This window comes from Pyrgilauda ruficollis, unplaced genomic scaffold (genome assembly GCF_017590135.1).
Source record: "Pyrgilauda ruficollis isolate IOZ18807 unplaced genomic scaffold, ASM1759013v1 scaffold158, whole genome shotgun sequence".
Classification (NCBI taxonomy): domain Eukaryota; kingdom Metazoa; phylum Chordata; class Aves; order Passeriformes; family Passeridae; genus Pyrgilauda; species Pyrgilauda ruficollis.
Window position 1 is genome coordinate 593674 of NW_024514543.1, and position 15220 is coordinate 608893.

Genomic DNA, 15220 nt, shown 5'->3' on the forward strand with positions numbered 1-15220 from the left:
AGTGGTGGCTTTAGTCATGATGGTGGTACTGGAAAGAGAATCAGAAGTCACAGATTCACAGCATATTCTGAGCTGGAATGAACTCACAAGGATCAAGTCCCGCTCTGGGGTGAATTGCCCACACAGGGATTGAACCCACAACCTTGGCATTTTTAGCACCAGGCTCAAACCAACTGAGCCTATCTCAGGTGTCAGGTGCCTCACGTCATGGTGCCGTGACACTGGAAAAGGCAAAAGGGACTGCAAGGGTCCATGGGGCACAGAGGACATCCCCTGTGGCTGGCTGCAGCTTCTCATACTCAGCATCTTGCACCCTTTGTGTATTACTGGCCTGTGCCAAGTCTCAAGATGTGTGGTTGCTTGTTTCTTAAAAAGTTTAAGTTAAGAAAATCAGGCTTCCTGTTGTTTGCTTTTAGTAGCACCAAAACACCCCACTTGCCCCATATTGATGATCCGGGTTTGCTCAGACCACAACCTTCAAGAAGCCTGGTGCTGAGATTTGTATTTAGCATCTCTTTTTTGATGAAAAAGTGGTGAAAAGGGTTTGGTTTGTTTTTGTTCTGCTCAGCTGCTTTCTCCAAGAACATCACTGCATGGAGATTTGCTGGGTGACCTCCCCGCCCAGCAAACACAGCTCTGGTCAGGGGGGCTGAGGCTCGAGGCAGGAGGTACTGGGGGCATCAGGAAGATGTCACAGTTGTTCCTCTCCACCCTCCGCATTTCCCAGTGTGGCTTATCCAGGATATGTGCTCACTCTGCCCGTCTCAGGAGCTGCTTTTCGGGAATCACCATCAGACTGCGAGAGCTCTGCCAAGGAGCAGCCCCAGGGAGCCAGAGAGAGGAAATGTGTGCGCAGGACTCAGCTGGGCTGAATGCTTTTTGGGAAAGACCATGGGAAAACCCCTTAGTCTGGGTTGTGATTTTCCGTGTAAATGTCACAGTGGTATCTCCAGACATGAACAGTCTCTTGTAAGGATCCATTCAGCAGGGTCTTTACACTTTTCAGTTTTTAGGGCTCTGAGTAGGAGAAGTTGTTGAACTGGAAACTTTTGTTTAATTTTCCATTTTGTTCATTTTTTCCCATGCTTTATTCTAGGCTTTTGCCATGTCAAAGTTGGCCTCAGGAAAGCAAAATGCCAGCTCAAAGGTGAAGAAATTGGGAATTAAATCCTTTGGCTGAGATCCAGTTAATATATAATATCTATTTATTATATATATGTAGATATAATACAGGTCCAGTTTGATGTAGTTGACCAAAGTCACGACAAGGACAGGGCTGGCAGTTCTGGGCGATCTGGGGATAGGGATTAGACCTGATGTGATGCTCACACAAAATTAGCTATGCATCCATCTGATTCTTAGCTACTTCAAACAACAACTGTACCCGTGTCTCACCACCCTCACAATTTCTTCCAAAATTCTAATCTAAACCTCCCCCCCGTCAGACATTTTGAAGCCATTCCCCCTTGTTCTAGTACTACAAGTCCTTGTCAAAAGTCCCTCTCTAACTCTCTTGTAGCCCCTTTAGGCACTGGAAATTGCTCTAAGGTCTCCTTGGAGTCTTCTCCAGATTTAGCAAGCCCAACTCCCTCAGCCTGTCTCCACAGCAGAGGTGCTCCAGCCCTCTGAGCAACTTTGTGGCCCTCCAGCAGACTAAAGAGTTAACTCTCATAATAAGACCGTTTTTAGAGGACATTTAGTCTTAAGATCCTGTTTCCCACCATCACTATTTCTATTTCTTTGCCACATGAGAGTATATTTTTGTAAAGATAAAACAGGATTTCCCCAGAATTGTGTGGTCCCATGGACTGAACATTCCCACACAAAACCAGCCGTGCTGTTTTTGGACAAATATCCCCATCTGTCTCAAACAGTTCACTGCCTGGGACACGAGGGGAGGGTAAAAGATGGGAATGGAACTTCAGTTTTCTCTCTCCAAACAGCCCTCCTGCATTGCTGGAGCAGAGACCCTAGCAGGTCTGGGAACCATAGGACATCTTCTCCTAGTTAACTCCTTCCAGGAGCATACTGAGCTTTCCTCAGATCTTCTGTTCCCAGAAGACACCAGCTCAGTTCTGTGTTTCTCAATGTCTGATAACATCATGGCTGGTTGGACCTGTTAAAATTCAGAGAATTCTTGCGCTAAAGGAAGATGTCTGAGTCACTCTGACTTTCTCCTGAATGAATCCTAATAGACCTGTCAAGGAAAAGAAGTGAAAATGAGGATGACATAAACTGGATTAGTAAGAAGAGCTAGAGTTGGAGTTTTGCCCCATGATCTCTGAGTCCCTCCCTGAGATCTCATTTCCCTTCCTCTAATTATGCAATCCCAGGAAAGGAGGTTTTTCATGCGCCAAACTGTTGGGAAAAGCCACAAAGCCAGGTCACTCTGATCTTGTCCCCCACATGAGAGTACTCCTGCAGAGGAGGAAGCCTTGCCTGGCTGCTATGTAAGGGATTGCTCAGAACTCTCTCCTTTGTGGTGGAGGTGGAAAAGATGGCTTAGGAAGCTGTCCAAGCTCGATTGCCATTGATGTGATTTCTCAGAAGGAAGAACCCACAGCAGTGGCCAGCAGGATTACTTGTGAAAGAGTTCAGTTATTGCAAGAGGTTTAAACAAAACACTGTTGACAACAGCAGCAAACAACATCATCAGTTCCCAGTGGGAAAAGATGAAACAGGGAGGTCTACCTGCCTGCTCTCAGAATGTTTCCTGTCCTTGTCGGAGTCCTGCAGTAACTCAAAATTAGAAGCAAAGATTTTTTAAACTCCTGTAACAAGTAAGGCTTAAACAAACAACCACTTGCAGCTGCAGGGTTTTATTTAATTCAGAGGAGTGTGGCAGTCTTGGATACACTTCGCACTCTAGCTGTACAGCCTTGGTCAAAATTACAGGTTTTTCTGTAGGTCCATCCTCCCCCTTTGTCACTGGACCATGTCCCATGGATGTGAGCCCCTCATCAGTAATTCACTGCAGTCAACTTGCTTGCTCTGTATTGACCAATGGACTGGTATGGAACATTGTCACCTCTTTGCTCACCATGCTGATTATATCAATACCATGTACTGATTGAGAGCCAGTAGGAAAAATGCACATATTTGGGAAAAGAGGGAGAAGCCAGCTCCTCCTGGTAGAAGCTCCATGGCTGTTGGAAAGGATCAAGGTTCCTCTTACTTGTTCTTCCTGCCTGGCCTCATGAATTTTGCTCCCCTTAGTGCCTGGTGATTCAGCTTGACCAAGAGGTACAGTAGAGACCCTCTTCCTCACTTTTATCCCCTGGCCCTTGCTTTCCCTCACCCCAGTTGCTCCACAGCCTGGTGGATTTGGCACTGTTTTGGCTAGTGGGGTCTATGGATTTCAACTCCCTTGAGCTGAGGAAACCTTCTTTTATGCATTTTGATTAAAATTCAGCATCAGAAAGGTAGGCCAGCCCTCTCCGTCTCCTTGAACATTTTCAGGCATGGGACAGTCAAGCTTCTCAGGGAAAACTGTGCCTGTTCCTCACCATAGTAAAGAATTTCTTCCTAATATTTATTCTAAACTTACCCTCTTTCAGTTTAAAACTATTCCCTCTTGTCCTGTCACTGCATGCCTGTGTACTAGATTTCTCTCTCCATGGACAGTGGAGGAGCTTGGGCACTTATGATAGTTTTATTCCCACACTGGGGCAAAGTATCTTTTCAGATATTGTGGAGCCTAAATAGCCCACCCAAGAGAAGTGTGGGCTTTTTTCCTCTGCTTGTATTAGCTGCTCTTGGAAGTGGGTGGTTGTTTCCTAGCAAGCTGCTCACTAGAATTCTTATTTCTTTTTTATAAATGTTGAGACTCCCGTTGCAGATATTTACTTCACTTTGACATGAAGTCAATATTTAGCTCTTCAATTAATAAATATTTAGGTTTTCTGGGTTCAAATCAATGTATCCTGAGATTTTTCTACTATGCTCCATGGTTAAGCTCTGGGGCCAAAAAGTGGAAAAACCCTGTCATGCTTTTAAGACCTGTTTCTGTAAAGGTATTGGTAGATTGAGTTGATTCTGCTACTGAAAGGTCACATCCTCAGCCGTGTCGAATGCTACCTGGAGTCATGAAGGTTCATAAGGTCACACAAGGAAGGAAAGAAAGCACAGGGATTTTTATATTTGTTTTTCTTCTCAGTTTTTTGGAACTGCTTCAATTTGGTATCAAGAAATCAACTTGTAGCTGCAAACTGAAGGGCTGTTTGCATCTTTCTCACACCCTGTTGGGATTTTTATTCAGTTCCATGTCTTTAGATTCTAAATACTCAGAGGTTTCTTTGTCTCTATTTCCCATATAAAATAGAATCAGAATTCCTTTGAGAAGGTGGAATTCTTTGCAGTCAAAGCCAGACTGCCTGGCCCATATTTAATCCACCAATCCACACTGAAATAGTCTGAGTGGTGCATTCAGGGAATTTGCACCCTACTTTATGCTGCAAGATGCTTTGGACATCTCATCCCCAAAGATTATATTGCTGCCATGGGTTGAGGTCCTTTATCTGGAAAAAACAGAGACTTGAAAATTCCCTAGAATTCTGGCCTGTAAAATAAGGTTAATTTACATTGACAAGGTGAGAACCAAGGAGGAATAAGGTAAGAGCTGTGTACTGTGCATACAGACTACAGACACAGATCTTAAGATCCAAACTTAAAGAAAACTTTAGGCTGGAAGAGACCCTTGGAGTTCTTTGCTTCAAGTCTCCAAAGTTCAGCTTTCAAGCCAGAAAGCTCTTAAACCCACACAATATTTTGAATTTGTTAAAGCTCCATTGACTTCACACCTAGAGGATCATGGGTTTCCTGAGACACCCATGGCCTTTGTTAAATGTGTGGGTACAAGTCCATTGCTGAAACAAGCCTGACAGCAACATGTATTGTGGAAAAAAGGGAAACAATATATGAGATTTAGATGATTTTATTTTTTAAATGCTGTTGTTGGAGAAAACTGTTGGCAGACTTGTCTTGCTGCACAAGCAATGAAACCTGGTTTCCTGGTCCCATGAACATTTGCATCCTGCAGTTTTTCCAGTGTCTCCTACAGTTTTGGTCAGGAAATAGCAACCTACAGCCATGCTAGCAGGGCCCTGAGTACTGGCTGGTGGACCAGTAGGTATTTTCTGGCTTATTAATTGGCTGCTGCCTTGCAAGATGAATAAGAAATTGCCTTTCCATTAAGGGACCCATCAAGATAGATTAATTTGCATTTAATTCTCCTTTAATTTGCCTTGAATTCTCTTTTCCCTGGTTGATGATATTAATGAAACTTGTAGGGACTTCCTACCTCCATTTTCTGGAAGTGGGTGATAATGGCCAACATGCCATTACAAATGTTGATGTTTAAATGCTAGGCAAAAGACCACATAGGCATCATTTTGTTCACAAACCAGGCTAAAGGACAAAAATAACTACGGTCCCAATAAAAGGCAGCATTTTTTCTATTCTTCTGCTTTTCTCTAGTCTCAGCTAAAATGATTATGAATTTTTTTTTCTTTTAATTTGAAAGGAATAATTCACCTGTGCACTGAAGCCTTCGAAGCAAGTTTTTAGCCCAAAGCACAAAATCATTACTCGATGAAGTTAGCCTTTGAACAGCCAAATTTCAAAAGAAAATATTGATTTAGCACACTTCAGCTTGTCAATTGAGAAGATTAAGCACTGCAGAGTGGGAAATAGAGACAACAGGAGGCCAGATACTGTGAAAATCTTTCATCTGGTGGAATTGCCTGCTGAGGGAAACAAGGGATGCCCTTGTTGCTCATACTTTTAAAGTTAGATTAGGACAAGAATGCAAACACCTACTGTCTAATATCAAGATCCTGCTTCCTGTAATCTTAATGAAAACACTCTGAGAGGGCACAGCACAGTCTTCCCCGTTTTCTGTCCGCTAATCACTCTTCCCCTCCCTTGAAGCTACCTATAATGTCCATTGCCATGGCAACCGAGCATGGTATGTATCTCAGACAAGATGACATATGCATCTTTTCTTGCTTTAATAGATACTCTGTTTAGGCTGCAGTCTCTTCTGATTGCCCCATTCCCCAAAGGACGCACAAATGCTGACTCCATGAATTGGCATCTCCATGCAGGAAGAAGCTGCTGCTGGAAACTGTCATTCAAACCTCAGACCTTAAATCTGTGATGTGCTCCTCTGAGGTTTAATTACAGGTACTTTTAACTGAGTGGCAAGGAAATGCTTTTAAAGAAACAATGTTCATTGAGCTTAAAGCGTAATTACCTGATCGCTAAACTTGCCTAAAGAAATGAGAGTTATTGCATTCTTGGCTTTGCCAGGCAGGTCAATCATTAAAGTCTAACAAATGAAGCCAGTATTTCATCTCAGCAAGTTTGTCCCAGCGAACATTGATCCATTGGCTGTTTGTTCATGCTCCAAAATGTAGGCTCATCAATACCAGAACCTTGTGAACTCAAGGATGGGGTTGTAATGAAACAAGCAGACAGTTGTCAGCAATGCTTAGAAGATTTACGTCATCCTTAAACTGAAAGAGGATGGGTTTAGATTAGATATTTGTTACATAAGAAATTTGTTGTGGTGAGGGAGGTGAGGCACTGACAAAGGCTGCCCAGAGAAGATGTGGATGCCCAATCCCCTGAAAGTGTTTAAGGCCAAGATGCCATGGGAATTGGAGCAGCCTGGTTCAGTGGAAGGTATCCCCACATGGCAGGGGGGTTGAAGCAAGATGATCTTCAAGGTGCCTTTCAACCCACCCCATTCTATGATTCTATGGAATTACAGAGAGTGAGCTTCAGAGAAAGCCCAAGATTTAATGATAAATTCAGAAGCTTGTATTTCTCACAGAAGGATGTGTGGGTATCTCAGCAGGTTCCAGCCGGGCTGCGCCCGGTGGACTGCCGAGGCCAGGATAGTCTCAGTGGAGGCTCAGACTTGGTCCGATCTCCCAAGCCGTTCCCAGCTGCCGACAGCCAAGCAAGCTCAAGTGATTTTCAGCTCTTTACTGATTATCAGCTCTGTGTGATTATCAGCTCTTTTGGCTTGCTTGTGGCCATGACAGCAGACGCAGGGAGAGAGAGGAGAAGGCTGTTTGATGGTTCCGCAGGATTCTTTATTAGGGTCTTCCATGAAGGGTCTCAGTGACAGCTATTCTGCCAAACCAGGCAGAATTAGGGGTTTTTATACCCTACAGGGGTTTTGGAAACTGTCCAATAGTATGGGTCAGAGGAAAGTGACCTATAGGCTTACAGAGAGATAAGCAGGGTCCGAAAAGCGGAAGAGAGGGGCTTCTAAGGCCCAGTTATCATGACTTGGCATTTCCTAGCTCAGGCTTCTGACCTCCAAGGAGGCCACGCAGGCCCTGTGCCTGCTACTTGTGGGGTGGCATTAGCTGCTACCAGAACCTGTCTCCAGCCTCGCAGTCCCTCATCAACAAATAGACTTTATTTCTGCTGCAAGACAAGAGCAGCAGAAGCCCCCACTGACATGTTACCTGGATTAATAAGTGATGATGGCTTCTGTGAAGAGCAGGATCAGGCACACACATCTTTGGATGGGAAGAGGATGTAGGGGGAAAGGGTTTGCTGAAGCCCCTGACATCATCCTGACTTAACATCAACCTTGACAAGGGTGACCTGAGGAAGTCCAGCAATGAGAAGCTGATTTCATGGTGCAGCAAACAATGGTCCTCTTGTTTTCCCTCCTGAGCACTGAGCTCATCTGAGGTGTGTTGCCACCTTATATTCATCCACTCCCCCTCAAGAGGTAAATGTGTAGGTCGAAGGTGTGAGTCTTGACTTTTCTTACCAAACAGAAAAGCTGAATGAAGACACAGTTGCTCTGCCTAAATGTATGGGGATGTAAACACTGGCCATGGAAGGATGAAAGCTGCCTCTGTAACACAAGATAAAGTTACACACAACTGGATATGATGGGGCAGAAAGGTTTTACAGCTGTTTTGTGATGTTTTCTGTCTCAAGTTGTGGGATGAAGCTACCAAGGCATAGATATAATGGCCCAGAAGGTTTTGCTGATTTTTTGAGGATTACCATATCTGTGGGCAATACTTACCTATTTGGTCAGTTTCATCTTCATCCTTCACTTCCTTTTACTCTTTCTCTGCCCTCCTGCCTGCAGCAAAGCTCCCCAGGAGATCACTCTCTACCCAAATCCCAAATTCCCAACCCTAAGCCCCCTGTTTTCCTCTGAAGCATACTGATGACTCAGAGTGTTCCAGGGAGCTGCACAGCAAAGAGTGGACTCCATGGGAGAGAAATGCTGCATTTCCCTTCCGGCAGTAGTGGAAGTGTCGGAATTATCCCAAGATAAAAGCCGAGGAATATAAGGCAGCTCTGTTTTATAGGGAGGTTCTTTTTCCAGGAAGCAGCAGTGTGAATGACATGTAGGCACCTAAAGTGCCACTTTGCTGTGCTGGTGGGTCTTGTGATTATTATTCCTGCTAATCTAAAACCATGTTAGTCTGTGCCAGCTGTGACAAGGCTGTATTGCCATCAAAGCTGGGTGTCTTGACAGATCATCTTTTCCCCGGAATAATACAATGATTTTCTGCTGGGTCTGCCTAAAACCTTCTCCCACTGAGTGCTTTGGTGAGGCTACTGGACTTTATTGTCCAAATGGTTAACTTTTTAGGTATTATTTGGATGAATGAGTGGTTAGATAAGACCAGGGTTTTTTAAAGCTGTTCCAAATTTCTCTTTGGTCCTTTTCTTCTTTTGACCTGAGTCCTCTCCCTTTTTTTCTTTATTAATCTTAAAATGGCTCTGCTCTGCATCTGCTTTTGCCCACGGACATCCATGGTTCCTTCTGTTTGATACAGGCTTTACTGAGGGCAGGTGATCCAGCTGCCCAGGGCAGTGCTGTAGGCATCTCAGGCTGGTACACCTCCACGGAGACACCTTAGTGTCTGAGCCTGTGATTTTCTGCATAGCAGCATTACCGAAGGAAAATGCCTTTAAAAACCTCTTCTGGAGGAAGATCTCAGGTATCCATGTGCTGCCTGAGAAATACAAATTAATCTCTTAGTTCTCTTCCTGCATTTTTCTCTCTCCAATTGCTTTACTCCTGCAGCAGTCACTTCAGCGATTATTGCAAGCTTGTGTAATTGCTTGGTGTCATTTGCATAAGATAAGGATCTCAATGGCATAACACCCATTGTCATGAGATTCATCTCAGTTTGGGTTGTTACTACACAATGTGGGAAGATGAGGAAATCTTAGCAGCCTTCTGACTTGAGGCCATTACTTAACTTCCTCCCTACTCTTATTGCTCCAGAGAGCAACTGTAGCTACAATGCTTTTAGCTGGAAAATGTCTGATTTTCTTACTTTCCATGGTGCGTCTCGCAAAATACAGATCATCAAAAGCACCTTTAATCACCATCCTTATTAATTTTGTACTCGTAGTCAGCATGGATATTTAATCTAATCCTTTCCCACTCTTCAGCGTTTTTCGCCACTTACTTCCTGTGCAATTTGCTTGAACCATTCCTCAATTGATCCCATTGGACTTTCCCCACTGTGCTTTAATATATGGTTTTGTAGTTTCACTGGTGGCAGTAATGTGCAAAAGAGTTTTGAATTCTTTTCTTTTCCTTAGTTGTAGGGTGATCTCTAACATTTCTGTGGCAACACATGTCACTAAAAGGATGGAAGGGCTGCTGTACAGTCCTTTCTATGTCATTGGCTCAGAATTGATGCCTTTTGTTTTCTTACAAGCCAAACTCTCAATCTTGGTCTGGGGTGATTGTATCCAGGTACATCATAGAATCCTTTAGTTGGAAAAGACCTCTAAGGTGATCGAGGCCGTCTTTATCTGACACTGCCAAGCTCACCACTGAACCATATCCCTAAAAGCCACATCTACACATCTTTTAAATCCCTCCAGGGATGGTGATGAGAGTGTTCAGCCAATTGCTCTTTCCATGACTCCACCTTCTCTCTTACTTTTCTCCCAGGCCATGAGGATTCCTCTTGGTGCTCTTAGCACAGGCACACTGTTGTTCCCATTGAACACAATCTTCTTCCATCTCAATTTCACACCTTGTTTTCCTGGTGCTTCTCTATAACCTAAAGGGGTTTACTTGCCTTTGGAAATTTTCCTCTGCTTTGTTTTGTGCTTTTGTTTCCACTCTCCCATAATCCTTGGCTCTGTTTGCATTTTCCCTCTAATGCTTTTGTTTTGATGTTTGTCCAGCTCCTCCTTGTTTGCTTAGGCCTCCCAATAAGTTCCCTACTGTGTTCTCTATTGCTTCCTTAAATATTTCCCATCTGGTCTCTACTGAGAATTCTTTATCGTTCAGCAGTAATGGCCTGAAGTGCTCCCCAAGCATTACCTCCTCTGTCTCTCTCAAAGACTTGCCTTTTAACTTTGCAGGATCAAATTTAACTCCAGTGTCACCCGTCTTTCCCTTGGGCTTTAATGCATTCGTCATCTTTTCAATAAGTAATTCATGATTGCTGCTGCCCTTCAGCATCGCTATAGACTTTCACATCCAGCAGTGACTCTGTTGTGCTTTTTCCAGATAATCATGTGGTCCATCTGTTTCAGTGTGCAACCAGCTGGTGACCCTGTGCAAATCCATAAGGAACCCAAATGCCACCAGTGACCAGACTATGCACCCCACATCAACTACTTCAACTTCTTACCTGTCCACCTTCTCCCATATGGCCCAGCATGTTCTTTTGCTCATTTCTGTTTTCCTCCTCTATGTTTCCAACTTTCACCTTCACAACTGCTTCATGAGCTGAGGCCTTGTTTTAGACACCATATTGATAAAATTTATATTTTTGCTTCCCCGCAACTTGTTTTGGTGCAAAACAGCAAATCACAGCCAGGGAGAGATCACTGCAGGCTGCAGTAAATATTGCTGTGATGATCCTGTCAGGCATGAGTTTCCTGTTGTTTGCAGAAATCTTTACGCTTTTTGCTCACAGAAGCAATATTACTCATCTGGGAAAAGCAAGCAAGCAAACAAGCAAACAAACAAACAAGCAAACAGCCCCAGAAATAAGTATGATAGCCGAATTACCTGTGTTTCCAGGGTGTCTGGTTTGGCAGCTGTGGATGTATTGCTCAGCTGTGGTGCTCACTGCTCTGGGGTGAGAGGGAGCTCCAGGTGTCCATCTCAGAAGCCATGTGGTGTCTCCAGCCATTCTCCAACCTCCATGACTGTTTCCATGTGTTTGGGTCATCAGTCAGCTTGAATTGCAAAATTCTTCCTGCAACAAGTTGTGGATACAATACCTGGTTATGCCTCTCTGGTATATGTGAAAGCCTCGCAATCCTTTGTAGGACTTGTTGGCATGGGTATCAATGCCATCTTCCTATCTTGCCTTCAACGAATTAAGTTTAGATAGTTTTGACTTAAAAATCTGGCTTTTCCTCTACTTACATACACTATTCAGATATGTTGAAGTGAATTGCTTTAGCCGATGATACAACTGTTTTTATTTGATTTGATTTGTTTTGTTTGTTAAGTTTTTTTGCTTAAACAAATATGTTACATTTTATTTAGCAATATTTGATGTGACATTTTTGGGTCATTGCCATCCATCACCTAAATATGGAGACACTAAGCATCTGTATCCTAGCACAGGAGCAACCTGTCTTCCTCTGATTTGTAAAGATATGTGGTAAAATGTTTATTAAAATATCCTGAGGTAGAAAACACACTGAACAAAAAGGCTATAAAAGGATTGGATTGAATTTGAAATCAATGTACCCACATTTGGCATTAGGTGTTTTCATGTGAGATGAACATCTGAGCTCCCAAAGCAGGGAACAGAAATGCAGTTGCTGCCCAGGTACAACCATCCAGCGCTATGTGAGATGCTGGCTGGGCTTTCCTGCTGTCCTACAGCTGCCACTCCCTTGGTTACATGAGTGAACAGGTCCTGTATCGTGTCACCCAGCACCACACAGATGTGCCAGACACCTGATCCCACCTCAAAAGGCCGTTGTTGTTTTCATTTGCACTAGCTCAGCCTCTGAGCAACCCCATCAGTGTAGTCCAGATGCAGCTAACCAAACAAAGGTGCTGGGTTTTAGAGGCAGCTGAATCCCTTTGCAGCCCTATTGACTGTGCAGACCAAACCTCCTCAGGTTGGGGTGCACCCTCACGTGCCCACAGAGACATTTATGTCCCTCACCAAGAAACAACAGGGAGGTCAGTTGCCTCAAAGAATGATGCCATCACCTTATATCAACCTTCTTCCATTACCATTCCAAAACATGAAGAGTTTTGATTAAAAATGGACACTCAAGAACAATTTTTAGTAGTTCATTGCGGAATTCTCCCAGAAACAACCAAACCCAAATCACCATTGCATTATTCTTAGTTTTGTCATTTAAGCCACTGCAAAACCATATGAGGTGAGGCCAGAATGGTGGTCTTTGGTACTCCTTTTGTGTGGTGCAAATGAATAAGTTCAGGGCAATTCCCACATTCATGGAAAAGTACAAGTCCAGGCTGGATGGGGCTCTGAGCAACCTGTGCTAGTGGAAGGTGTCCCTGCCTGTGGCAGGGAGTTGGAACTAGGTGGTCTTCAAAGTTCGTTTTTTGTCAAACCATTCCATGATTTTATGAATTCCCAAAGAATTTCACTGGGAATTTCCTGCTAGCCCCAACTAGCATCCCCGCAGGCAGATACTCTTTGGGATCCCAGACTATAGGGTTCAATGTGCACAGCAAACACAAAGACCAGTGATCCCTGATGGCATTTCTGAAGAACTGAAGCCCACCTGAAAGCACTGTGCGGAGGAAAGAGTTGAAATGTGACAAGCAGAGCATGTTTCATCACATTCAATGTAGAAAAATCAATGTGCAACTGGTGTTTCTCAAGAGAAGTACACCAAAAGTGAGTGGTGTGAATGTAGATCAGCTGTGATATTTCTGTAATTGGAGTTAGTTCTCTTTTGTGAACTGCTAATGCCAATGGGTATATTGATCCAAAATCCACTTCCCTCCTTAACAGCTAAAATATTCCTGCCCCGGGACTAACCAGGGCTGAAATAGAACAACAAAGGATGAAACCATCTGTAGCTAATATTTTTTCTTAACCAACCACAGCCAAAGTTCCAATGATTCGGAGATCCCAGAGCTGAAAGGATCTACCCTGATCATTGATGTTTACCTGCTGCATCATTAAAGCAAAAAAAAATTCACCCATTACAAAGTTCACAAATATGGGACTGACTATAGCAGAGCATTTCTTCTAAGGCACTTCCACTCCTGACTCACAGCCTCTTACAGTAACAGTCAATACTGCAATGTTAGTCAATAATTATGAGAGAAACTGATAGACTGTTCTCAAAGACACATTGCTCGGAGTCTGCATTTAGGAAAACCAATTACATTTATCAAAATGCCAAAGTGACTCTACAGGATGTAATGATCAGTAAAACCATGGTCAGGCTGGGGAGATGCCAACATATGATTTCCTCTTCTGGTGATTTTCTTGAGTGTTCTTTTCTGCTTATAACTTGGAGTGACTTGTGCTTGAGCCATGTTCTGCAAAGCCAAGGTACAGATGGATTTTTACCTTGGACTGCAAGATGGTACAGACCAGACCATGGTTTGCTTAGACTAGCTCTTCCCCAGGCCAAGTCTTCTCTGATGAAACTGAGTTTTTCTTCTAGATGGATTTACATCTTGTGTCAGTGTTTTAAACAGACATTTCCATTTTTGTGAGCTGCAATTCACAGATGCTAAAAGTGAGCCATCCCAACAGATGCAGGAGAGAACTGAAAGCCCTAATGTCATCCTGACCATTTGGACTCCCATATTCAAAGCTGTGGTAGCTCAGCACTTGATGCTAATGTGTGATGTCTGGAATGGTGAGCAGAGGAAGGTTTATGCATTCCACAGGAAGGGACTTCAATGACACTTTTCCATTTTCCTTCAAAATATGTTGAAAGTGATAAAGCTTAACATCAGAAATAGAAAGTTTCAAAGAGGTTTTTGGGCATCTGGGTGCCTGTTTCTTAGTAAAACAGATGTTGATGTACAAATTCCAAGGTTTGGGAAATTCCAGCTCTTTGCAGAGTTGCAAAGTAATTGGTCTAAAGTCCAAGAATTTCTTTCCCTGGGATTCGAGTATTTAACAGTCCTATCTCCATCTCAGAACTCCTAGGACTGATCCAAATTTTTTATTTTCTAAAATTTTTATATAAAACCATGGGGACAAGCTTTATGCAAGTTCAGCATATTACAGCTTGGAAATTCGCTAGTAGTTAGAAGACTAAAATTAGCTGTATCCTAGGCGGCATCAAAAGAAGTGTGACCAGCAGGAGATGATTTCCCCCCTCTACTCTGCTCTGGAGTGCTGCATCCTGCTGTGGGTCCCCCAGTATAAGAAGGACATGGACCCGCTGGAGCAAGTCCAAAGGATGCTATGAAGATGTTCAGAGGGCTGGAGCACCTCTGCCAGGGAGTCAGACTGAGAAAATTGGAGTTGTTTAGCCTGGAGAAGAGATGGCTGTGGGAATACTTTAGAGACCCTTCCAATACCTAAAGGTGCTACAAGAGAGCAGGAGAGGGACTTCTGACGAGGTGGAAAGACTTTAACCTCACACAGAACAGGTTTAGATGAGATATTAGAAAGAAATTCTTCCCTGTGAGAGTGGTGAGGCACTGGCACAGGTTTCTCAGAGAAACTGTGGCTGCCCCATCTCTGGAAGTGTTTAAAGCCAACTTGGCTGGAGCTCTGGTTTAGTGGAAGGTGTTCCTGCTGGCAACTAGATGAACTTGAAGGTTCCATCCAACCCAAATAGTTCTGTGATTGAATGGAATAACTGTGAAGGCATGTAATGGAGATGGTCTCCCCGTGTTGTGCTGTTGCCAGTATATCACCCCTCTGGTTTGTGCGGTGCCACCCCAATTGCAGCATGAAGAGGGGCTCCAGGTGGTGTAATAGGAGAGGAGAGGACTGTGGCATGAAAAGACTGAGAGACCAGAACTTGCTTTTTGTTTAAATTAATTGCAGCCAGAGTTTTTGATCTGCAAACTGCAGCCCCTGCTCTATTTCCCTCCAGCCTTAGGGATAGAAGTGGGACAAGGAAAATGGCATACAGTTTTAGAAGCAGCATATCATCTTTCTTGTAGTCACAGATTTTAACACTGAAGAGACATTAACTATCACCTTTATTGTCTTCCCTCAAGGCCCAGAAGTCCCATGCTCTGAGGTGAGCTTGTTTTCAGCACCTAGGATGTTGT